Raw genomic sequence first — 24,786 nt, forward strand, 5'->3', positions numbered from 1 at the left:
TGAAATTTTAATGATTCAGTTTATATATACATTTATAACCCTGTATGTCACATTTCTTAATAGGGCAATGCATTAGGAGACCTGCCTTGTAAACTAGATATAGTTTACTTATATTGGGGATATTTGTTGCGTGACTTGTCAGTTACTATTTTATATATCATTAGTTTTAATTTAAAATATTATAATATATATATATATATATATATATATATATATATATATATATATATATATATTTTATTTTTTTATTTATTTTTTTTTTTTTTGCATTGTACTAGATGTTAATGCAAATACCAGAAAGGGAGTTGGCCAGCAATACGTTGAAACCAAGAATGCCTATTTAATATACATGTTTTTATTATACGAGAGCATGCAGAATGTTAATGGATAAATGCTTGACTGGCTGTCCCTATACTACCATAGTTGGGCCCATCACTGCTTTGAGATTGAAGTGAGCCTGAGGCAATGATAATTTAAGTGAGTACATTTTTATACATTATTCTATGTGTTTTTGTACTTTCAAAATCCAGAGATGAAAGATAATTGTTCTTTTAGGTTTCTGAAAGTTTTAACTTTGTCAAGACTTTATGCTTCACTAACAGTAATGTGTTTATACGAAAGAGTAAAATGTAGAAAATGTATGCTTGCTGGATGAAACACATAGTATATCAGAAGACTAGAATGGTGCAGATCAAGCTTGTGGGACTCAGGGGAAGAAGAAGGAAGGGGACTGAAAGGCAGAAAAAGAATGAGGGACTGAGGGTTAAAAGAAGGATAAGGGACTGAGGGTCATAAAAAAGATGAGGGGCTGGGGGACAGTAAAAGGATGAGGGTCTGGATGCAGAATAATGAGGGTCTGGATGCAGAATAATGAGGGGTTTAGAAGCAGTAGAAGGATGAGTGGGTTTGCTGAAGAAGGATGCAGGACTGGGGGGGCAGAGGAAAGATGAGGATGATGTCAGAAAGTTTAAGCACACCCACATAGCTGGAGACCAGCATTAGCACCCGCTCATGTGCATGGATCTGCTCTAAGAATTGTGCATGGTTTAACATCCACGTGGTGTGCACACAGGAAAGCATGCACACTCAACATGCAACACTTGATAATTGTGATGCCAAACAGGCTTTTTAAGAGACTTTTAGTTTTACTCCTATGACCAGTAATTTTGTGTCTGATCCTAGTTCCTGTTACCAACCAGACTCCCTGATCCATTCCCTGACTCATCTGTGGTTCTCTTCTGTTTGTTTATCTGCTCCTGTACTGATCCCAGCTTGTTCTTTGACTATAACTCCTGTCTGCTGCTCTGGTACTTGCCTCCATCTGCCTACTCTATTGGTACTGTTTCTCTGGCTGTTGCTGACTCTGACCTGTTTCTGCATTCTTCTCATGGGAGATCCTCATATCCTGTCACCTCTAGCCAGGGTTGCCAACCATCTGTATTTTTACAGACATTTTGGAAAAAACTGGCTAGATTCACCTGTCTGATAACATCTGTGTGTAAGAGCTCTAGTTATTTTGATTCTGCCCACTGCATAGCATTGGGAAGCATTTGGAGGAGTTGGGATGTGAGAGTCGAAAGAAGGGAAGTGAAGATAGATAGTGAGTTATGAAGGATATTTATCTCTTTGGAGGAGTGTTCATGGTGACACTGAGGGCCTGGAAGTAAGGAAACCAAAAGTTTGGGACAATATGGAACACAGCAACCGCCCTGTATGGCACTACTACCTATGGGCTGGTCCTGTTACAAACTGTAAGTTGTTAATGTAGCTGTGGACACTATCAATATGTTTGGGAACAATTCTACCAGATGTTTGAATTATATTAGTTAGAAGACGTGTTTTACTAAACTTGTGTAGCCTGTTTTTATTGTTATTGAGGGTTCCACACAGGTAAATAAACCACTTTGTCTCCAGGTAATACTGAGTGTGACTTACTGCAAAAGAGTAGATGCAATAGCTTAAGTGCTGCAGGCAGAAAGGTACAGCAGTAAAGCCCCACACTAATCTTTTGACACTCAATCCAGGCCTATAGCCAGGAAATCCTGTGAGCAGCAACAGCCAGCTTTTATATAGGAGTGGTGGTGAAAAATTACAGGGGTCCATTGGAAGCGATTGCCAGGTAGGTTCCTGTTGTATATGTTGTAATATGTTCACCGATTTATGTGGGACATTGTTGTGTGTATGTACACATGCAGTCAATGTTGACCAGGCCAGATTGACAATGGTTGTCCAAGCCAACTCAATTTTAAGATAACAGTTGAAGATCCTTTGAGGTGTTAATCTTATGCAAGTCTACCTAGGGGTGTAAGGTATGGGCTGTTAACCTAATTGAACATTTCAAAGGGTACATTGTTTAAAGGACCATAGAAGAAGTATTTATTGATGGTAATTAGACTTGAGGGGGTAACAATGGGATCAAGGAGTGTTTTGGGTTGGCCTAGCGGAGGCTCCCTCCTGCGGGGCTAATATATCTAAGGGGACTTGTTGATATTAATATGCAAGAATAATGTAGGTATTCCAAGGGCTCAAAAGGGTATTCAGCTGGTATCTGTTAATCTAATCTAATTACACATATCTAAAGGGGACTTGTTGATGTTGATATGCGGGAGTGAAAATTGGGGCGGTTTATGACTGCAACTGTTCACGGCTGGAAGTTGTAGTCTGTTTGAAAGACAAAAGCTAATCAAAGTCCTAAATTGAAACGGCCAATCAAATTGCTCAGCCATTCAATGCCTGGTGAATATAACACGGCATTCAGTCTATAGTTTTAGGTTAGGCTTGTCTGTGTATGCACACACAGACCTAAGACATGGGCCTCTGAATGATATACTCTGTCGGATTTTTCTGTCACCTGTGGACTTTGGACTTTGTTCTGTGTTGGAAGTCAATAAAGTGCATCTCTCTGGAAGAATTGGGTTGCTGCGGAAGAGTACTTACATCATCATTATAATAATACCTAAATATTAATTATCATACCCACTCTACATCTATACACCCATTAATATAAACCGATCACTACAGTTCCCACTGAGGAACTGGCTGAAGCACCTGGGCACCTGTGTCTCACTGATCCCAGCTGTATTCCATGGTAATTGTATCTGGACCACTAAAGCAAATGAGGCCTCTGACATAAAGAGTGACATACTGCTATGTAGGCGTATGGCCTGAGAAGTGAACCAATGAGAGATTGTCCTCGTAACTGATGAGATGTTTGGCACACTGTCCTAGTAACGCTGCTGATGTAGGAGAGGTCCTATCTGTAAGTTGGGGAACTGCCTTATCAACTCAGAAGCTAGGGGGCCCCTCCACATGTGGATGGGAGAAACTGTTCCTAAAAAATTCCTGGTTGTCAGCAATGCCATCTATACAATGAAATCTCAGTTGTCTAAGGAATCCTGTGATAGCCTGTAAACTGTCAAGGATACACTCTACACAGGCAGTATAATGGATGGCTTTCTTTGAGGTAGAATGCAGTGGGCCTAGTCATATGACTGGGGCCAGGCTAAAAATGTACCATGTGACCTGCTGTGGCTCCTGATGTGAAGTGGTTGTCACTGATGTATTTGGAGGCTCCTGAAGTAAAGGAGAGACTTTTGTGTATAAGGTAGCGCCTGATGTGAAGGGGAGGACTTCCTTATTGAATATATATATTATGATGTAAATGAGAGAACTCTGATGTATAGGTGAGCCCCTGGTGTGAAGTGGAGGTATCTAATATATTGGCCGGGAGTCCTAAGACCCGATTGGCCAGGAGTCCTAAGACCCAGTTGGCGGAGTAGCGACCGCTGGGACGCGTGAGGAGATGTACAGGAGATGGCCGCTGAAGCCGTGACCTGGATGGGGTAAGTGCAGGGTTGGCGGGTGGCCAGGTGGGCGACGGGCGAACGAAGCGGCGATCGAGCGGGTGATTGTTTGATCGACGGGGGGTTGGTTGGGGTTTTAGTGAGGGGGCCAGATTTGTTTGCCATCCCCCCAAAAAGATTGAGCACCAGCCGCCACTGTCAATCTTCCTGAAAACCGTTTGGGTTTCTTTCTGCAATCTGTGACTTCCTACTCTATATCTTCTGGAAGGCTCCTTCTTCTAGCTAGAGTAGCCATCTTTTGAGAAGTTATGAAGAATAGCCCTCCGCAAAAAGAAAGTTGCGCTAAACCTGTATGTAAAAAAGTTAACCAGAACCTTTACTAAGTGAAAGAGTGGGTTTGATAATTAAGTTGGCAGTACCTCCACCCAGGACAGGGCCTCTGTGAACAGAGAGGATTCCGTTCCTGGTAAATGAACCAGTAATCTATTCAAAGTAATTGGGAGCATAGGAACTACTGCAGCCAGCATACAAGTATATAAATAAACAACAATATGGCAAAAATATGAGCTTTATATAATAAAAGATGATTAAAAGTACATACATTCAATGCACAAACAGATAGTATCAGTAAAGATGCCCACCAGGTGTTCTGGAGGAATTGTGCAAATATCCCTGTGGATATTGTATATAGTTATTAATAGCGACACCTCCAGATGAATGTTGCAAAAAAGTCCAGTTTGCAGGGCTCACTGTGGATGATTATGTTGCGATGTCCGTCTTGGTGTCGAAGACCCGAAGACAGAATCAATGATGATGGGGAGATCCTCCAACCATTATCCAACTGGCCTGGAACATAGACTCCCCTAGCTGAAACTGTGACATTACACTGGAAACCAGGGTCAGCCTACCTATTCTGCTTCTGCTCGTACACAGGAGCGGAATTTCTGTCGGAAAAATCTTGGATGGTTTTTCCAATGGAATTCTGCTCAAGCTTGGCTTGCATACACACGGTCACACAAAAATCCGCTGAACTTTCAACCGTCACGAACGCGGTGATGTACAACACTACAACGAGCCGAGAGAATGAAGTTCAGTGCTTCCGAGCATGCGTCAAATTGTTTCTGAGCATGCGTAGGAATTTTGCACGTTGGAATTGGTACAGCTGGCACCGGTTCAGATCGTAACTTTTTCTGACCGAAAAATTGAGAACATGCTTCCAATCTTTTGCTGGCTGGAATTCCACCAGCAAAAGTCCGATGAAGCATACACACGGTCGCATTTTTGGACCAAAAGCTCTCATCTGACTTTTGCTGGCGGAATTTCCGCTCATGTGTGCAGGGCATTAGTCCTTAGTAGCTTCTAATCTGCCATGCAACCAGACCTCTACCAACCTCTGGGTCCTCAGATGCCTAATCTGGCTCTAGCTTAAGCTAGTTATTGAGCCCTGAGATAAAACTAGCTATATAATTTCAGACCAGAAGGGACAAGGTTAACTAAAATAACAAGAGCTGCATATAAACACTATTGCAATAACAGGGTCACCTATTATGATACAGCAAGGTGATCACCACACACTGGTGTAGTGCATGTGAGATAGAAACAAGGGGGTAAATATATTTCTGTCACCAGTCTTTAAATATATACATATACAGTGTATTCATAAAATATTCTGATCCCCTTCACTTTTCCCAATTTTGTTATGTTCCAGCCTAATAATACAGTTGTTAAATTTCATTTTTTTTCTCATTAATCTTCATTCAGTACCCCATAATGACAAAGTGAAAACAAAAGTTTAGAAATGTTTGCAAATGTATGAAAAAGCAAAAACTGAAATATACTGGCATAAGTATTCAGACCATTTGCAACAACACTTGAAATTTAGCTCAGTAGCCACCCATTTCTCTTGATTGTTGCTGAGATATTTCTTCAAAAAAACAAACAAAAAATTCCCAGCTCACTTACCAGCCAGCCTGCAACAAACTAAGTTACACCTGTCCAACAGTTCACGTTAAACAAGGGATTTAGTTTGCACATATTTGCAATTATATGCTTAAGCTGCAGAGCCCACGTCATGGCACCCCAGTATACTGCAATCCTTAGTCTATACAGTTTGAGGTTCTCCAAAGTTAGAGCACATATATCCTATATATAATAACACCTTGTTTTACCATGAACTGTTAGACAGGGTTAATTTGGTTTGTTGCAGGCTGGCTGGTAAGTGAGCTGGGAATTTTTTGTTTGTTGTTTTTTGACACCCTTTCATGTGCTCTTTATTGCAAAGGCCAGTCATAGGTTATGGTGGTTGCCATTTGTTTGTACTGAAATGTTTCTACACCTTGATTTGAGTACACCTATGGTAAATTAAATTGATTGGACATGATTTGGAAAGGCACACACCTCTCTATAAAATACCTCACAGCTGACAATGCATATTGTATCAGAGTAAAAGCCACAAGGTTAAAGGAACTGCCTGCAGAGCTCAGATACAGGATTATTGCAAGGCACAGATCTGGAGAAGGCTGCAAAAAGCTTCCATAATTCTCAATTAGAAGAAGTTTGGCACGATCAGGACTCTTCCAGGAGCTGGTCGCCAGGCTAAACTGAGCAATCGAGAAGAAGGGCCTTAGTGATTGAGGTAATCAAGAACTTGATGGTCACTCTGACTGAACTCTAGAGATCGTGTGTGGAGATGGAACAAAATACCAGAAGGGATACTGTCACGGCAGCCCTATCCTGATTTGAGCTTTATGGCAGGGTGGCTAGATGGAAGCCTCTCCTCAGTGCAAAACACATGAAAGCCCACCGAGAGTTTGCAAAAAAAGCATTTGAAGGACTTTCAGACTGTGAGGAACAAGATTCTCTGGTCTAATGAAACCAAGATTAAACTGTTTGTCCTCCATTCTATATGTTATGTCTGGAGGAAACCAAGCACCGCTCATCACCATCCCAATACCATTCCAACAATGATGCATGGTGGCAGCATCATTCTGTGAGGGTATTTTTTAGCAGCAGGGACTAGGAGAATGGTTAGGGTTGAGGGAAAGCTGAATGGAGCAAAGTACAGAAGAGTATCCTCAATGAAAATTCTGTTCCACAGCATTTAGGACGCCAAAATGGGCTGCAGGTTCAACTTCCAACATAACGATTCTAAGCACACAGCCAAGACAACACAGGAATGGCTTAGGGACAACTCTCTGAATGTCCTAGTGTAGCCCAGCCAGAGCCCTAACCTAAATCCTATTGAACATCTCTAGATATACCTAAAAATGGCTGTCTATTGTTGTAATTATGATGAAGAAATAACCATCTCTCATAAGTTTAAGATGGGGTTATATGCAAAGCGGTTAGGCCTTAACACAACGGTGAACTAAAGGTCACCATGACTTCATACATTTCTCAATTTTTAAATGGATCAACCATCCCAGTTTACATAACCAAACTAATGGTGAAGCAGAAACCAAAATAAATTTACATGTCTTTGGTCGGTAGATAAAGAGACACAACCCTGCAATAAAGGATTATTCGTATACCTGAATGAAAGACTAAGCAAACGCCATTGTTTTCCCAGGTGAGACGAGCCATTATCAAACAATGTCTTACAAGAAAATTGTGGAGGATGTTTACCCAGCTGGACACTTCTAATGCCCCGTACACACGGTCGGATTTTCCGATGGAAAATGTCCGATCGGAGTGTGTTGTCGGAAATTCCGACCGTGTGTGGGCTCCATCGGATATTTTCCATCGGATTTTCCGACACACAAAGTTGGAGAGCAGGAGATAAAATTTTCCGACAACAAAATCCGTTGTCGGAAATTCCGATCGTGTGTACACAAATCCGACGGACAAAGTGCCACGCATGCTCAGAATAAATAAAGAGATGAAAGCTATTGGCCACTGCCCCGTTTATAGTCCCGACGTACGTGTTTTACGTCACCACGTTCAGAACGATCGGATTTTCCAACAACTTTGTGTGACCATGTGTATGCAAGACAAGTTTGAGCCAACATCCGTCGGAAAAAATCCTAGGATTTTGTTGTCGGAATGTCCGAACAAAGTCCGACCGTGTGTACGGGGCATAAGAATTGTAAATGAGACAAGAATTAATAGATATCGGGTTTGTCTACTTAAAATCCTAAACTATATAGGAAGCCAAATACATCACCTATATTTATGGACATTTTATAATGAATATCATAATGTGCCTAATACGCCTAAAAGGAATTAATACATTTTGGTTATACATTTAGGGCAATCGTTTATTGAAAAATCATACCATCTATGCAGATATCTAACAGAACCCATGTTTAGAATCTAGGAATTGTTTATACAGCTAAAATCTAAATATTCATTGAGTCTGTACAAAGTTAATTTCAAACATTTCTAAGAGACAGAATTCTGTGATATTTTAAAATACATATGATTATAGGTCATTCAAAGTATATATTATATTCAAGGTCATAGATACAATTTATGACTTTAGTGTCTACTGACCCAAGGATTTTTCTGTCATAAGGTAAAAATATAATATTATGATGTACAAATTAGAAGTAAGAATTGTTTTAAGATCCCAATCATTGTTATGAAAGACATTTAAATCGTGACTACATCTGCATAAAAATACACATATAGCATGTGTTGTTCCAAGATAAAAAAAATATTCATAGGATATACAAGAATTATAAGTTTATTCATATAGATAATCATTTTATGTGATATTGAATATCAAATTTATACTGCGTTTATTGTATATTGTACCGGTTACCATGGTCCCTGAATAATATACATACAGTGGGGCAAAAAAATATTTAGTCAGCCACCAATTGTGCAAGTTCTCCCACTTAAAAAAATGAGAGAGGCCTGTAATTGTCATCATAGGTCTACCTCAACTATGAGAGACAAAATGTGGAAACAAATCCAGACAATCACCTACAAACAAGCAAGATTTCTGGTTCTCACAGACCTGTATCTTCTTCTTTAAGAGGCTCCTCTGTCGTCCACTCATTACCTGTATTAATGGCACCTGTTTGAACTTGTTATCAGTATAAAAGACACCTGTCCACAACCTCAAACAGTCACACTCCAAATACTTTTTTGGCCCACTGTATATTCATCAGTACCACCAATATACAAACAGAAACACATTATGAAAATAGAACATATTATTTAACAGATAGTTCAGAACATGTTTTTCTGCCCTCAGACATGCCTAGTGGTTGAAGGTGATATAACCTGAATGCACAAAAGGTTAATTATTAGATCTTTTTCTAACCAATGGAAAAGAAGTCATACCTTTTGGACTGAGATTATTATAATTTTTATGATCCTATTGTTGGACACAGTATTTAGGAGCCAGATAGATGCCATGAAAGGACACTCAATCACCCACTCAATCAGACACGCACACACACACTCCATTCATCAATTCATACCTCTCCATTCATGTAGATTCCTGGACACCTTATGCTTTGAAACTCGGAGGTCAGAGGAGAGGAGAAGAAATAATTCCTCTTTAAGGGTATCCATCTTGAAAGCCACAGCAGCTATCCTAAAGACTCTGGTAACCAGCAATTCAAGACCAGTAGCCATTTTTGGAACAGGTAATTATGTTGTGTTGATTTTTACCTTATATTCATTTGTGTTCTCTTAGATATTGATTTATTGAGTATTATACAGTTGATAATTATTCTCTTGAATCAGTAACCGCTTTGTAGATTTTTCTCTAAAGATTAAATTTTCAATATTTTTCATTTGTATAGTCTCCATTTTATTGACATAACAAACATCTAATTTTATTTCACGTTGTTAACCACTTACTTACCTGCAGTATGGTAACGGTTGAAATTGTGAAAAACAAACGTTCTGTCTTATTGTCATTTTTACAAGGTTATTGGTTCTACAGGGAAGTTTATCATTACTGTATCCTTTCAAAAGTACTACACTCCCATTTAGCAAGTGTTTCAATTGGTATTCAACTTTTATGTAGCACAATTATTATTTTAATTTTATTCAACATTTGTTTTTGTCAATCTGTATATAACTATTTTGTATGGTTATATGTCTGAGAAGTTTATCATTGCTGTGTCATTTCAAAGGTACAACACTCCCATTAGCGGGTGTTTGAATTGAGAACTTTAATTTTATGTAGCACAATCTGTATTTTATTTTTATGTAACATTTGTTTTTGTCAACCAATTTATATCACTATTTTGTATGATTACTTGTCTGGTGAATACATTTCATATTTTTAGACTGTGGTCATATTTGATTGATCCTGTATGTTAAAAATATTATAGTTTAAAAATTACTCAATCGTAAATACCATGCAGGAATATTATCCTCATAAGCACGACACCACTTACAGTCCCCATCCAACCTGAGCCTGAGAGGATTTGCAGAGAAGAATGGAAGAAAATCCCAGGTGTGCAAAGCTGCTTGTCAATCACTAATGGGAAGGAGAAGGAATACTGCAGCGAGCACTGGGCTGTGTGGCTCCTACTGATCAAAATGGCTGCCAGCCAAGGTTGCAGAATGACTGTCCTTTGGATTTTCATTAATGTGTCATCAACTGCATCAGTAGTTAAGAAACTTCCATATATTTTCTTATGGTATAACACCCTGATATGTTCCTTCATCCCTTGATCAATATTATTAAGCCACGTCATATGGAAACAGGATGATTAAAGTTGTTCTAAAGGCTCAAGGTTTTTCACCCTAATGCATTCTATGCATTAAGGTAAAAACCTTCTGGGTACAGCCCCCTTTTATACTTACCTGAGCCCCATTTCGATCCAGCAATGTGCATGAGAGCAGCGGCTCTCCAGATTCTCTCTCTCCTCACTGGCTTACACAGCAGTCACAGTCAGTGAGCCAATGAGGAGAGAGTGAGGACAGGGCAGGGCCGAGCCAAGCTCTGTGTGTGAATGGACACACAGAGGACAGCTCAGGAGTGAGCCTGCTTGAGTGCTCCCATAGCAAAAGGTTTACAATTGGGGCAATCAGCAGGGGTCGGGGCTGCTCTGTGCAAAACTGCAAAAAGCAGGAAAGTAAAACCGCCTGTCCGGGTTTTTTTTTCTTAGACCCTTTCCTTTAGAATCACTTTAATTAACAAAACCATGTCACACAGAAATTAGGTATTACATAATGGGAACATTTTGCACTCTAAAAAATTAACATTTGGAAACTAATTTCACTTTGCAAAGTTATTTCTTTGCCAGAGAATCAAGTCTGGTAAAATAGACCAACCACATATCACGATAATGGACACTGTGATCTTGATTTACCAAAGGTCTAGAGCAACTTCACTTTCAAAATTATTTTTCACTTATCTTAGTGAATGAAATGAAACAGGGTGAAAGTTCAGCCTGCAAAGAGTACCCGATCATGTGCAAGGAAAACTGAAAAAAAAAAATGGATTTTTGCTCACACATAATTGGATGATTGAAGACAACACAACTTCACATTATCCAATAAGGTAACAGAAAATATTTTTTTTGCAAAGAGAAAGATCACATAGCTTAGTGATGATATAGAGCAGGGGTAGGCAACCCCTGGCACTGGTGCAGCAAGCGGCACTCGAAGCCTCTTTTGCCAGCACTCGACTTCCTCCCCACCAGTAGAGCAGCGCAGGGAAGTGTCAGTGAGACACTAATGCATTCCAGTTTCAGAATTCCCCACGCAGCACCTGCACTGAGGGGGAGGCACTGTGCCCCCACACATTGTAAAAGATGAGAAACATTGTTTGGTTCTCTAACTTTGCTGTAGCTGCAATCGTCAGCTTTTATGATGGGAAAGAGATTGGGTGCAGTTCTGCTCGGGGGCGGCCCCTGTTTCCAGGAGGAGGAAGATTGTCATTGGCCACTGCTAAAGCCAATCACAGTCCTGCTAGCCCCATCCATCATCTGGAGGAAGATGACTCGCGTGGTTGCCACTGCCAATCTCAGAAAGAAGAGATTTCACTGTGATTGAGAAAACCCCAATCAGGTGACAGTTTGTGGAATTACTGTTGAGCTTCTGGGAACTTTGTTGAAATGATTCCTGAACCTTTGCGTCACTTACTACTGAACCCCTCTGCACTGTGTGTCCCTTTAAGCCACAGCCAGTATTCAGCACAATGAAAATCGCAACCAAGTTTTCCCGTGGCGCAGAGTGCCACACTTTTTCTCAGCTGCGGGAGCCCTACTTATGATCCTGCACACAGGCCCACTGCTTTCAGAAAATACCAGAGCTCATCATTGCGCATCCATTCCAGATGCTGGTGTGTGACATCACATACATCACATACAAGCACGTGGGCTGGATGCGAGAGTTGGATCAGCAGGATGAGTGTGCCAGGACAGGTAGATGAGTCTCATCTTTGCTTCCTTTCACCACTCTGTATATCACGCATATCATAGATGAGAAGGGGGTACAGCGGGGGAGCAGATGAGCAGGAGGGCACAGCAGTGGGGAAAATGAGCAGGAGGAGTTCAGAGGTGAGACAGATGAGCAAGAGGGTACAGCGGCGGGCAGATATGCAGGGAGGTACAGTGGTGGAAGAGATGAGAAGGGGGTTCAGCAGTGGGACAGAAGAGCAGGGGAGTTCAGTGTTGGGGCATATGAGCAGGGGGGGTTCAGTGTTGGGCCAGATGAGCAGGGGGGTTCAGTGTTGGGCCAGATGAGCAGTGGGGTTTAGTGTTGGGGCAGTGAGAAGGGGATCCATTGGTGGGACAGAAAAGCAGGGGGTAGAGCAGTGGGGCAGATGTTAAAGGAGGTGTATTGGGACAGATGAGCAGGGGGTTACAGTGGTGGGGCAGGATAGCAGGGGGAACAGAGGTAGGGCAGAAGAGCAGGGGGTACAGAGGTGAGACAGATGTGCAGAAGGTGCATTAGTTGGGCAGATGAGCAGATGAGTTCAGTGTTAGGACAGATGAGAAGGTGATTTAATAGTGAGACAGAAGAGCATGAGGATATGGCAGTGGAGCAGATGTGCAGGGAGGTACAGTGGTGAGGCAGATGAGAAAATGGGTTACATTGATGGGGCAGATGAGCAGGGGGGGTTACAGTGGTGGGGCAGATGTGCAGGAGGTACAGTGGTGGGAGGGATGAGAAGGGGTTCAGCGGTGGGACAGAAAAGCATTGGGGTACAGTTAAGGGGCAGATGAGCAGGGGGTTACAGTGGTGGGACAGATGAGCAGGGGGGTTCAGTGTTGGGCCAGACGACAAGGGGGTTACAGTGGTGGGAAAGATGAGCAGGGGGGTTAAGTGTTAGGGCAGAGGAGAAAGTTGGTACATTGGTGGGACAGATGAGCAGGGGGTTACAGCTGTGGGGCAGAGGAGCAGGGGGGTACAGAGGTGGGACAGATGTGCAGAGGGGTGCAGAGGAGAAAGGAGGTACATCGGTGAAACACATGAGGAGGGGGTTACAGTGGTGGGGCAGAAGAGCAGGGGGTACAGTGGTGGGACAGATGTGCAGGAAGTACAGTGGTGGGGCAGATGAGAAAGGGGATTACAGTGGTGGGGCAGAAGAGCAGATAAGTTCAGTGTTATGACAGATGAGAAGATGGTTCAGCGGTGAGACAGAAGGGCATGGGGGTACGGCGGTAGAGCAGATGTGCAGGGAGGTGTGGGGCAGATGAGAAAAGGGGAACATTGGTGGGGCAGATTAGCAGGGGGTTACAGTGGTGGGACAGAAGAGCAGGGTGGTACACTGGTGGGACAGAAGAGCAAGGTGGTTCAGTGGTGGGACAAAAGAGCAGGGTGGTACAGTGGTGGGACAGATGAGCAAGGGGGTACAGAGGTGGGGCAGATGTGCAGGGGTTACAGTGGTGGGGCACATGTGCAGGGAGGTGTGGGGCAGATGAGAAAAGGGGAACATTGGTGGGGCAGATGAGCAGCGGGTTACAGTGGTGGGACAGAAGAACAGGGTGGTACAGTGGTGGGACAGAAGAGCAGGGGGGTTCAGTGGTGGGACAGAAGAGCAGGGTGGTACATTGGTGGGGCAGATGAGAAAGGGGGTACATTGGTGAGGCAGATGAGAAAGGGGGTACATTGGGGGGGCAGATGAGCAGGGTGGTACAGTGGTTGGGCAGATATACAGGGGGTTACAGTGGTGGGGCAGATGTGCAGAGGGTTACAGTGGTGGGGCAGATGAGTAGGGGGTTACAGTGGTGGGGCCAGATGAGCAGGGTAGTACAGTGGTGAGGCAGATGAGTAGGGGGTTACAGTGGTGGGACAGAAAAGCAGGGGGTTACAGTGGTAGGGCCAGATGAGCAGGGTAGTACAGTGGTAGGGCAGATGTGCAGGGGGTTACAGTGGTGGGGCAGATGAGTCTGGGTTTACAGTGGTGGGGCAGATGTGCAGGGGGTACAGTGGTGAAACAGATTTTCAGTAGGGACAGTGATCTGAGGTGTGAAGGTGCATGAATTGGGGCTGATCTGAAGTGTGGAGTTGCAGGATGTTAATTTCTCACTACTAAAGTAGTTTACAGCATTTACTTTATAAAAAATCCTTTTCGTGATTGAGAGTGTGAAGTTTACAATTTTTTGTTAGAAATTCTGCACTCTCAATTTCTTTGAAAAAAAAAATTTGGCATACTGTGCTCAAAAGGTTGCCTACCCCTAATATAGAGCAACAAATGTTTGTGGAACAAAGAAAACCCAGCTCTATACTGACACCCTCCAGGGTTACCATCCTAATTCTGATTCAGTACTTGGTGGGTCTTTTGGGGGTTCTTAGACACACAAGAAATAGATTGAATCAGGCATTTATCAAAAGTAAACCTGAAGTCCTATATATTAAGGGATTGCTTTCCTCGTTTTTGCATTATCATTGCCTATATTACACAGAGCTAGTTGAGACAATTCTGCATGCATGTTAAAGAAATGTATCATAAAATGTGAATATTTTCATTAATTTCCACATTATCAGTAAATGTGCTACATTTTATATATTTAAAAGGACAGTCCACCCAAAACTTCCCTTTTTGTCAGATAGTGAAGCATTAGACCACCAGACAGTACTGCAGGGGAATTCTGGTGGTGAGACTTCTTCACTTCAGTCTTGCATAAGTTATGCTGGAACTATTGAGGGACTGGGGTTCCCTCTCCTTATTGAATTTTTAGCGCATTTAAATAGTAGAACATGCAACTAGAGGGGTGGGAACATCCACATTTCGGGGTCGGTGAGAACAGAATAAAGAACTATGGAGGCCATATTCTTTTACTGAAGTAACGTAAGGAGCCAGATGGTTACTAAGCATATCGAGCCCATCTATATCTATAATTTCTTTTATGTTGACTGACTATTTAAAACTGACAAACATACAAATGATAAATCAAAGATATGTTTTACACTGGCACATGGTGCCAGTCATGTGACCAGCAAAGGACTGATTTGCAGGTTCATGTGGCAAGCCACTCCAGACTATACCCTATTGACTTGTTTAGCAATTTCTAGTCAAGTGCTGTGCCATTATATGATGTTCTGCCATTGATAGAAAATCGCAGCAACAATCTCCTAGTGGTCACATGACTAAACAACAGTTTCAAAATTGTCTGCATGGTTAAGCTTAAAGCTGAACTCCAGGCAAACAGCTAAAAGAAGAATTCCAGGTATGGATATTGTATACATAGTTACATTGGCCCAGCTTGTAACTAGGCATATACCATACCTGGCCGATGCCCCTGAAAGGTGGAAATCACTGAACTATACGCAGCTACTTCAGTGATTTCCACTTGCTGCTGGGTCCTGCGCTGAGCGGCTGTTCTTCTGCATTGTGAACACAGGAGGTTGGTCATTTTCTGAATGAATGCAAAGCGTTTTTTGATTGGATGAGGTGGAGAGGCAGGATGATGATGTCTCCACCTCACCTAACCAAAGAATGCTTTGCATTCATTCAGAAAATGCAAAGTGTTCTGTGAATGGTGGCTGTGAACTCTTGTGCTTAGAATACATCATGCCGTAGCGGTATCTACTTCATCTTTTTTCATCTTTCTGATCTTGGCATTCCTGATATATGATTGGGGGTCAAGATTTATGGGACGCATGCCTACCTGGTGGATTTGACTGTGCATTTTAACGTTTGATTATGATTTTTGTATAATATAGTCTGTTGACTTTTTGATTCTTGGCGTGTTTTTTTTTTTTCTTTTTGTGTTTAGTAGTATCCCTTATATGCATTTTCCTGAAGAAGCCAGGATGGCGAAAAACATGTAAAAGAATGAGTGTGAAGGGATCTTTGCTTTACTTATTGTATTCCATCACATGATTAAATTAATGTTTTTAATTCATTTTGTAAATAAAATTCAGATATTTTCACAGTACCTTGAGTATTCAAGAGTGTTGTACCTAAAAATTCCCATCCTTAAATTCACTCCACTGGTATTTTGATGGTGCTAGTATAACCACTTTACTACCGCTATATTGCACATATACTGCTACAGAGCAGCCGCGCTGCACAGGATCATGTATATATACTGTATATATATATATATATATATATATATATATATATATGCATGATCCTGCACTTCTGGGTATCAGGCAATGTCTGCCGGCACCCATTGATCATTCTGTACACAGGCAGAATGGCGGCCTGTCTATTTAAACAAGGCAGAATGCCATTCTGTCAGTACAGAAGGCATGGATCGGTGTTCCTGTAAAGCAGGAACACCGATCCATGCCTTCCACTAGTGAAAGCACCTCCCCCACTACACTGAACCACCCCCTAGGCACACAGTTAACCCCTTGATCGCCCCTGATGCTAACCCCTTCCCTGCCAGTGTCATTAAATACAAGTAAATAAAAATTCCTTAAATATATCCCGTAGTTTGTAGACGCTATAACTTTTGTGCAAAGCAATCAATGTATGCTTATTGCAATTTTTTTACCAAAAATATGTAGCACAATACATATTGACCTTAAATGATGAAGAAATTTGATTTTTTTAAAATTTTTTATTGGATATGTTTTATAGCAGAAAGTAAATATATATATATATATATATATATATATATATATATATATATATATATATATATATATATATAATATTTTTTTTTTTTTTTTTTTTAATTGTCGTTTTATTTTCGTTTATGGTGGAAAAAATAAAAACCTCGAGGGGATCAAATACCACCAAAAGAAAGCTCTATTTGTGGGGAAAAAAAGGACATCAATTTTATTTGGGTACAGAGTCGCACGGTCGTATAATTCTCAGTTAAAATAACGCAGTGCCATATCGCAAAAAATGGCCTGGTCAGGAAGGTGGGTAAATCTTCCGGAGGATGTTGCTCTGTTCTTATCCACAATATCTAACCACTGTGTCTTCGGGGTTTTCCAGCTTCTGGGGACAACGGTCAGGTATGGTATATTACATTGGTCTAATCTAGTCCAATGTAATTGTGTAAAAATATACCATGCCTGGATTTCATCTTTAAGACCTCATGCACACAGAAGGTCAAAAACACCACTTTTACAGGCAGTTGAATTTTTTTTCTGCCTCTAAACAGCCTTCCAAGTTAGTCCATGCACACACAGGTGTTTACAGGCAATTACAGTAGAGGCAGAAGCGTTTAGAGAAAAAATAAATGTGCATGCTCAGAAGAGGAGCATTTGTTCAGAAAAAAATGCCAAAAGCGCATAAACGTGCATTAACGCTAGATGCATTCTAATGGACAGAATAAATTAATATTCTGGCCAAAAGAATGCATTAAAGTGATTGTAAACAATCACCTTGTAAAACAACCCATTCAGTTTAAAATAGAAATGAAAGGCAAAACATTTGTGTATGCATTCCTTTTTTTATAAGTGATCACATTCCCTCTGTTCTCAGTTGCATAAGAGCTGGGGGGATTAGAAGCAGAAGGACATTGAGCTTCCCATATCAGGAATATGAAATGTTGGGGTAGCAAACACTTTAATGGCAAACATGAAAACGTGCATAAACACGCATGCAAAATACGGGAGTTGTTTTATTGCTTTTACTAATTTCTTTTTTTTGTTCAGCTAGTCTGGAAATTTACACAAGTCTGTCTCACAGTACAGCCAGCCTGGAGACCAGACCAACCTATGATTAGACAGTAAAGGAGCAGAAAATATTTTTTTTGCAAATTTGCGCATGAAACATCTGATTGGCCTCTGCTCCCTTTAATCCTCCTAGGCTGAGTGCTGTCGCACAGGGGAGACAGATAAAAAATCTAATTCAGGTATTTATATTGGCTGCATGTAAACATATATTTTATGACATTTTAATTAATACATATCTGTATCAATTTGTGTATTTGTGTTTAAAAAGGAAAACAAAAAAGAAAACTAGTTTCTCAAGAACATGACGGACTTTGTATGCACAACATGAGGCAATTAATTAAAAATGTATAACAAACGTTATTCAAAAGATTCTAAATAGGGATGGGCGAACGTTTTGGCCTGAGCATAAGTTCAGGCTGAACTTTAGTTGTTCAGATGTTCTGCAAACACCGAACAATATGCGGTGTTCGGGGCAAATTTGAAAGCCGCCGGAACACCGTTAAAGTCTATGGGACATTAACATGAAAAATCAAAAGTGTTCATTTTAAAGGCTTATATGCAAGTTATTGTCATAAAAAGTGTTTGGGGACCTGGGTCCTGCCCCAGGGGACATGTATCAATGACATTTTTTTTTTTTAAACGGATGTTTTTTCGGGAGCAGTGATTTTTTTAATGCTTAAAGTGAAACAATAAAAATGAAATTTTCCTTTAAATATCATGCCTGGGGGGTGTCTATAGTATGCCTGTAAAGTGGCGCATGTTTCCTGTGTTTAGAACAGTACCACAACAAAATGACATTTCTAAAGGAAAAATTGTCATTTAAAACTGATCGCGGCTGTAATGAATTGTCGGGTCTCGGCAATATAGATAAAAATCATTGAAAAAAGAGCATGGGATCCCCCCCCCCAGTCCATTACCAGGCCCTTTGGGTCTGGTATAAATATTAAGGGGAACCCCGAACCAAAATTTTTTCAAAAAATTGCATGGAGGTCCCCCTAAAATCCATACCAGGCCCTTCGGGTCTGATATGGAAATTAAGGGGAACCCTGCGCCAATTTAAAAAAAAAAATGGTGTAGGGGTCCCCCTCAAAATCCATACCAGACCCTTATCCGAGCACGCAAACTGTTTTATGCAAACGGGTGACCCGCTCCCCTCTGACGCCACGGGAAAGCCATAGGGAAGACCGCATGGTGTCAGAGGGGGCGGGGTCACCGGGTGGCCTCAGTTATATACGAACTGTCACAAGCACAAAAGCGTCACACAGTGGGAGCCTCCCATTGAGGCGGATTGTCCGGCGAATCGTCCGTTTAAAAAAAACAATTTTCATTGATACATGTCCCCTGGGTCAGGACCCAGGTCCCCAAACACTTTTTATGACAATAACTTGCATATAAGCCTTTAAAATGAGCACTTTTGATTATTCATGTTCGTGTCCCATAGACTTTAATGGTGTTCGTGTGTTCTGCCAAATTTTTTGCCTGTTCGATATGTTCTGGTGCGAACCGAACCGGGTGGTGTTCGGCTCATCGCTATTTCTAAAACATCATCATACAGACAACCGACACCACTACTGGATAGTTACACTGTTTGGAGGCCTGGCCCTCTTGTTGGGGCTCCAACCTAGGGTCCATGTGTGGGCTGTGTCACTGATGAGGGGTCTGCTTGTGGGCTTTTTAAGATCTCATCCCCATGTCCTGGGTATACTGTCAATTTCGGATACCCATGTGCCTGGATATATACAGTATTCCTGTTTTATGGAAATGGGGCTTTGTTTAGCTGCTTGCCGCCCGCCCACCATAAATAAGGGCGGGGCGGCTCTAGTTCTGGGACACCGTCATAAGACGGCGTCCCAGAACAGCCGCTCTGACGCGCCTGCGAGGGCACGCAGCGTGGCGATTGCGGCCGCAATGCCCACCAGTTCAGCCTATCAATGCCCATCTGTGCCACCGCATCAGCGCACATCAGTGAAGGCGAAAAATTACTTAGTTACAAAATTTACTGACAGAAAAAAGTAAACAACATTTTTTTTCTAAATTTTTGGTCTTTTTTTTTTTTTGTAAAAAATAAAAAAAAAACAGCAGTGATTAAATACAACCAAATAAAAGCTCTATTTGTGTGAAGAAAATGATAAAACAATTTGTTTGGGTACAGTGTAGCACAACCGTGCAATTGTCATTCAAAGTGTGACAGCGCTGAAAGCTGAAAAATGGCTTGGGCAGGAAGTGCCTGGTAGGCAAGTGGTTAAAGCACTTTTGATACATCTTTCCAAGTGCTGTTTACCATACCTATGTTTGGTGTCAACCATATACCATATATCAGGGGTCTTCAAACTATGGCCCTCCAGTTGTACAGGAACTACAATTCTCATCATGCCTAGTCATGTCTGTGAATGTCAGAGTTTTACAATGACTCATGGGATGTGTAGTTTTGCAACAGCTGGAGGGCTGTAGATTGAGGATCCCTGCCATATACACTTCACTTTTCCATAGGGGGCCTCCCTTTAGTCACTTGCCATATACTGAAACGTTGTATTGGTCTTGAAAGAAGGGAAAAGGTTTGGGACTTTATGTGAGGCCAAATACATGTGCCTCCATCCCAGACAATTGAGGTATATAGGAGCAAGGTTTGGGACTTTATATGAAACATGCAGCCAGGGAGGCATCACAGCATGATAATGTCTGGTGAGTATACCATAGATTGTAACCATACATTTTTGCATAGTACATTCAACATAATAAAGTAAAGAAACTATATTCCATAACATAGTACATTACAAATAGTAACATATTGGCATAGCAACATAATGGTTTTACAATAATAGCACCATAGAAACACCAGACTCATTGTTGTGTGCCTCCACAATAAAACATAATTTAAATTGCTAAGATCCAATAGAACATAGTATTAGTAAAAGCTATGAGATAAGAAAGGAGAGGCATCTAATAGCTTGACGCGTTTCACTGCTATCAGAAACCTTGAATCAGACCAAGACAGAAGTACAGTTAAATCACACTTGTTTAATAATAAAAGTAAATAGAACAAACGTAGTCAAAACATAGCCAAAGTTTGGTAACCGGAACGGATAGTCAGACAAGCCAGAAAGTCTGGAAGCCAGGGAACAGTGTAGTGGAACAGCAAGCAGGATCTGGAGCCAGAAGGAATGTCAGCCAAGCAAGTCTTTAACAGGAACGCAGGAGATAGTCTCTGTGATGTTGACCAAGGTGAAGGCAGAGATCATCTGGGCTGGACGGCTTAAGTAGGGAGGACTGGCGAGCAGAATATCATCAACAGGTGAGTCACTGTGTAGAGATAGGAGCTGGCAATTAGCCGACAGCTGAGCGGCCAGAGAGGGAAGGGCTGAGCCCAGCCCTGACAGCTGCTGAAGTGCCACTCTTCAGGAGCAGATGCAGTATAGATATTACTTAGGGTAATGTATACAAAGAAAGATATAAGAGTAGGTCTCTCGCTCATAATTATAATCCAACCATGAGTCTGGACATAGGTATGGGAAGACGAGAGTCGGCCGGGCATATCATCAGCCCCGGGAGCTTAGGGTGACCCGTTTCTTCGGCTGTTCGTCAAATGTTCGAAAACAGAGAAAGTTTGGCCCGAAGTTATGCTTGGGTCGAACCGTTCGCCCATTCCTACCGAACAACCCCCCCCCTCCGGTTCAGTTAGCAGCAGATCATGCGAACAGGCAAAACATTTGTTTGAACATTGTTAAAGTCTATGGGACGCGAACGTGAAAAATCAAAAGTGCTAATTTTAAAGGCTTATATGCAAGTTATTGCAATAAAAAGTGTTTGGGGACCCGGGTCCTGCCCCAGGGGACGTGCTTCAATGCAAACAAAAGTTTTAAAAATGGATGTTTTTTTCGGAAGCAGTGATTTTTATATTGCTTAACCACTTCCATACCGGGCCTATTCTGGCACTCCTCTCCTCTCTTGCTAGAAAATTACTCAGAACCCCCTAACATTATATATATATTTTTTTTAGCAAACACTCTAGGAAATAAAATGGTGGTTGTTACAACTTTTTATCTCGCACGGTATTTACGCAACAATTTTACAAACGCTTTTTTTTTGGAATAAAAACAGTTTCATGAATTGAAAAATAACAAAACATTAAAGTTAGCTCAATTTTTTTGTATAATGTGAAAGATGATGTTACGCTGAGTAAATATATACCCAACATATCACGCTTTAAAATTGCGCACACTCATGGAATGGCTCAAAACATCAGTACTTAAAAATCTCCATAGGCGACGCTTTAAAATTTTTTACAGGTTACCAGTTTAGAGTTACAGAAGAAGTCTAGTGCTAGAATTGTTGCTTGCACTCTAACGCACACAGCGATACCTCACATATGTGGTTTGAGCGGCGTTTACATATGTGGGCGGAACTTACTTGTGCGTTCGCTTCTGAGCGCGAGCTACCGGGGACAGAAGCATTTTAATTTTTTTTTATTGTTTATTTTACTTTTTTTTATTTTACACTTTTTCTTTTACATTTTTTTAATCACTTTTATTCCTATTACAAGGAATGTAAACATCCCTTGTAATAGGAATGGTGCGTGACAGGTCCTCTTTATGGAGAGATGCGGGGTCAAGACTCCACATCTCTCCTCCAGGCTGGAAAGCATGTGTCAGAGGATCTAATTGACCAGACCGTGTGGACTGCACAGAGGAGACCAGAAACACATGTAAGTGAAATAATGGTGTTTATTAAATAAGTGACAAGTAAAAGGAATATAAACAGTGCAAAACCAACACAACAAACCCACTACAAACAACAATATATACAAGTAAATGGAGATACCGGAATCGTAAACAAGCCAGGCCAAGGTCATACACAGGGAGGTCAGCAGATGGGCAAGGACGGGAAACCAAACAGGACAGGGAGAGGATGGATGGATGGATGGGATACAGGGCAGGGATCCAAGGTAACCAGGAACAGAAGGGACAGGACCAGGAAGGGCTCAGGATAGGGATTGGATCAGATCAGGTCAGGACAAGGCAGATGCAGGCTCAAGGTCAAAATAACAGGCAGCAAGGTCAGAATGCAGGGAGAGAGATACCAAGGCAAGCCTATGAGGGCTTGCTGGGTATTTATAAGGCTGTGGTAATTGAACTCATGTCACAGCTGAGCGCAGTGTGTGCTGTTTGCTCCACACTGCCGGAGTGCACCCGCTGGTGGACACCGGTACTACGGCCCAGGGATGCAACAGTGCCACCAGCAGGAGAGACCTCTTACTGCAGGACCCAGGTGTTGGAAAACACCCGCTGGTGGACACTGGTACTGCGATCCAAGAGACCGATAGCGCCACCAACGGGTAAACCCTCTCATGACAGCATGAGATCAAAAAAAAAAAATTGACGATCTCATACTTACCAGCCGCAATCACGGCTTTGTTTACAATCGCGGCCCAGACGTGACATCATAATGCCGCGCCTGGGCCTCCGACTGTCATAGAGATGACTGGTGACCATCTGGTGACTGGTAAATCTCTATGGTCGTCATCCGGCCGTAGCCGATTCTTTCTCCGGGTCCCCGATGGCACGGGAGAGCCCGGAGAATCACCAGATTCTGGCGGGAGGTGCACAGAATCGCCGGCTGAAAAAGAGGATATCTGAATGATGCCTATATCTGCAGGCATCATTCAGATATTACCACTGAAAGTCAAGGACGTCATATGACGGCCTTAGGCTGGAAGTGGTTAAAGTGAAACAATAAAAATGAAATATTCCTTTATATATGCCTGGGGGGGTGTCCTTAGTATGCCTGTAATGTAACGCATCTTTCCCATGTTTATAACAGTACCACAGCAAAATTACATTTCTAAAGGAAAAAATTTCATTCAAAACTGCTCGCGGCTGTAATGTATTGTTGGATCCCGGCAATATAGATAAAAATACCAAAAATACCAAAAAAAATGGCGTGGATGTCACCCCCAAAATCCATACTAGGCCCTTCGGGTCTGATATGGATATTAAGGGGAACCCCGCACCAATTTTTTTAAAAAAATGGCACGGTGGTCCCCAAGGCCCCCAGGCACTATATACCCTGAACATCAGTATATACAGTATCTCACAAAAGTGAGTACACCCCTCAAATTTTTGTCAATATTTTATTATATCTTTTCATGTGACAACACTGAAGAAATTACACTTTGCTACAATGTAAAGTAGTGAGTGTACAGCTTGTATAACAGTGTATATTTGCTGTCCCCTCAAAATAACTTGACACACAGCCATTCATGTCTAAACCACTGGCAACAAAAATGAGTACACCTGTAAGTAAAAATGTCCAAATTGGGCCCAATTAGCCATTTTCCCTCCCGGTGTCATGTGACTCATTAGTGTTACAAAGTCTCGGGTGTGAATGGGGAGCAGGTGTGTTAAATTTGGTGTTATCATTCTCACTCTCTTATACTGGTCACTGGAAGTTCAACATGGCCCCTCATGGCAAAGAACTCTCTGAGGATCTGAAAAAAAGAGTCGTTGGTCTACATAAAGATGGCCTAGGCTATAGGAAGATTGCCAAGACCCTGAAACTGAGCTGCAGCACAGTGTCCAAAATCATACAGCGGTTAAACAGGACAGATTCCACTCAGAACAACCAACCAAGGAAGTTGAGTGCACACGCTGAGCGTCATATCCAGAGGTTGTCTTTGTGAAATAGACATATGAGTGCTGCCAGCATTGCTACAGAGATTGAAGGGGTGGGGGGTAAGCTTGACAGTACTCAGACCATATGCTGCACACTGCATCAAATTGGTCTGCATGGCTGACGTCCCAGAAGGAAGACTCTTCTAAAGATGATGCACAAGAAAGCCCGCAAACAGTTTGCTGAAGACAAGCAGACTAAGGACATGGATTACTGAAACCATGTCCTGTGGTCTGATGAGACCAAGATAAACTTATTTGGTTCAGATGGTGTCAAGCATGTGTGGCGGCAACCAGGCGAGTGTCATGGTCTGGGG

This window comes from Aquarana catesbeiana, linkage group LG05 (assembly GCF_042186555.1).
Source record: "Aquarana catesbeiana isolate 2022-GZ linkage group LG05, ASM4218655v1, whole genome shotgun sequence".
NCBI classification, from domain to species: domain Eukaryota; kingdom Metazoa; phylum Chordata; class Amphibia; order Anura; family Ranidae; genus Aquarana; species Aquarana catesbeiana.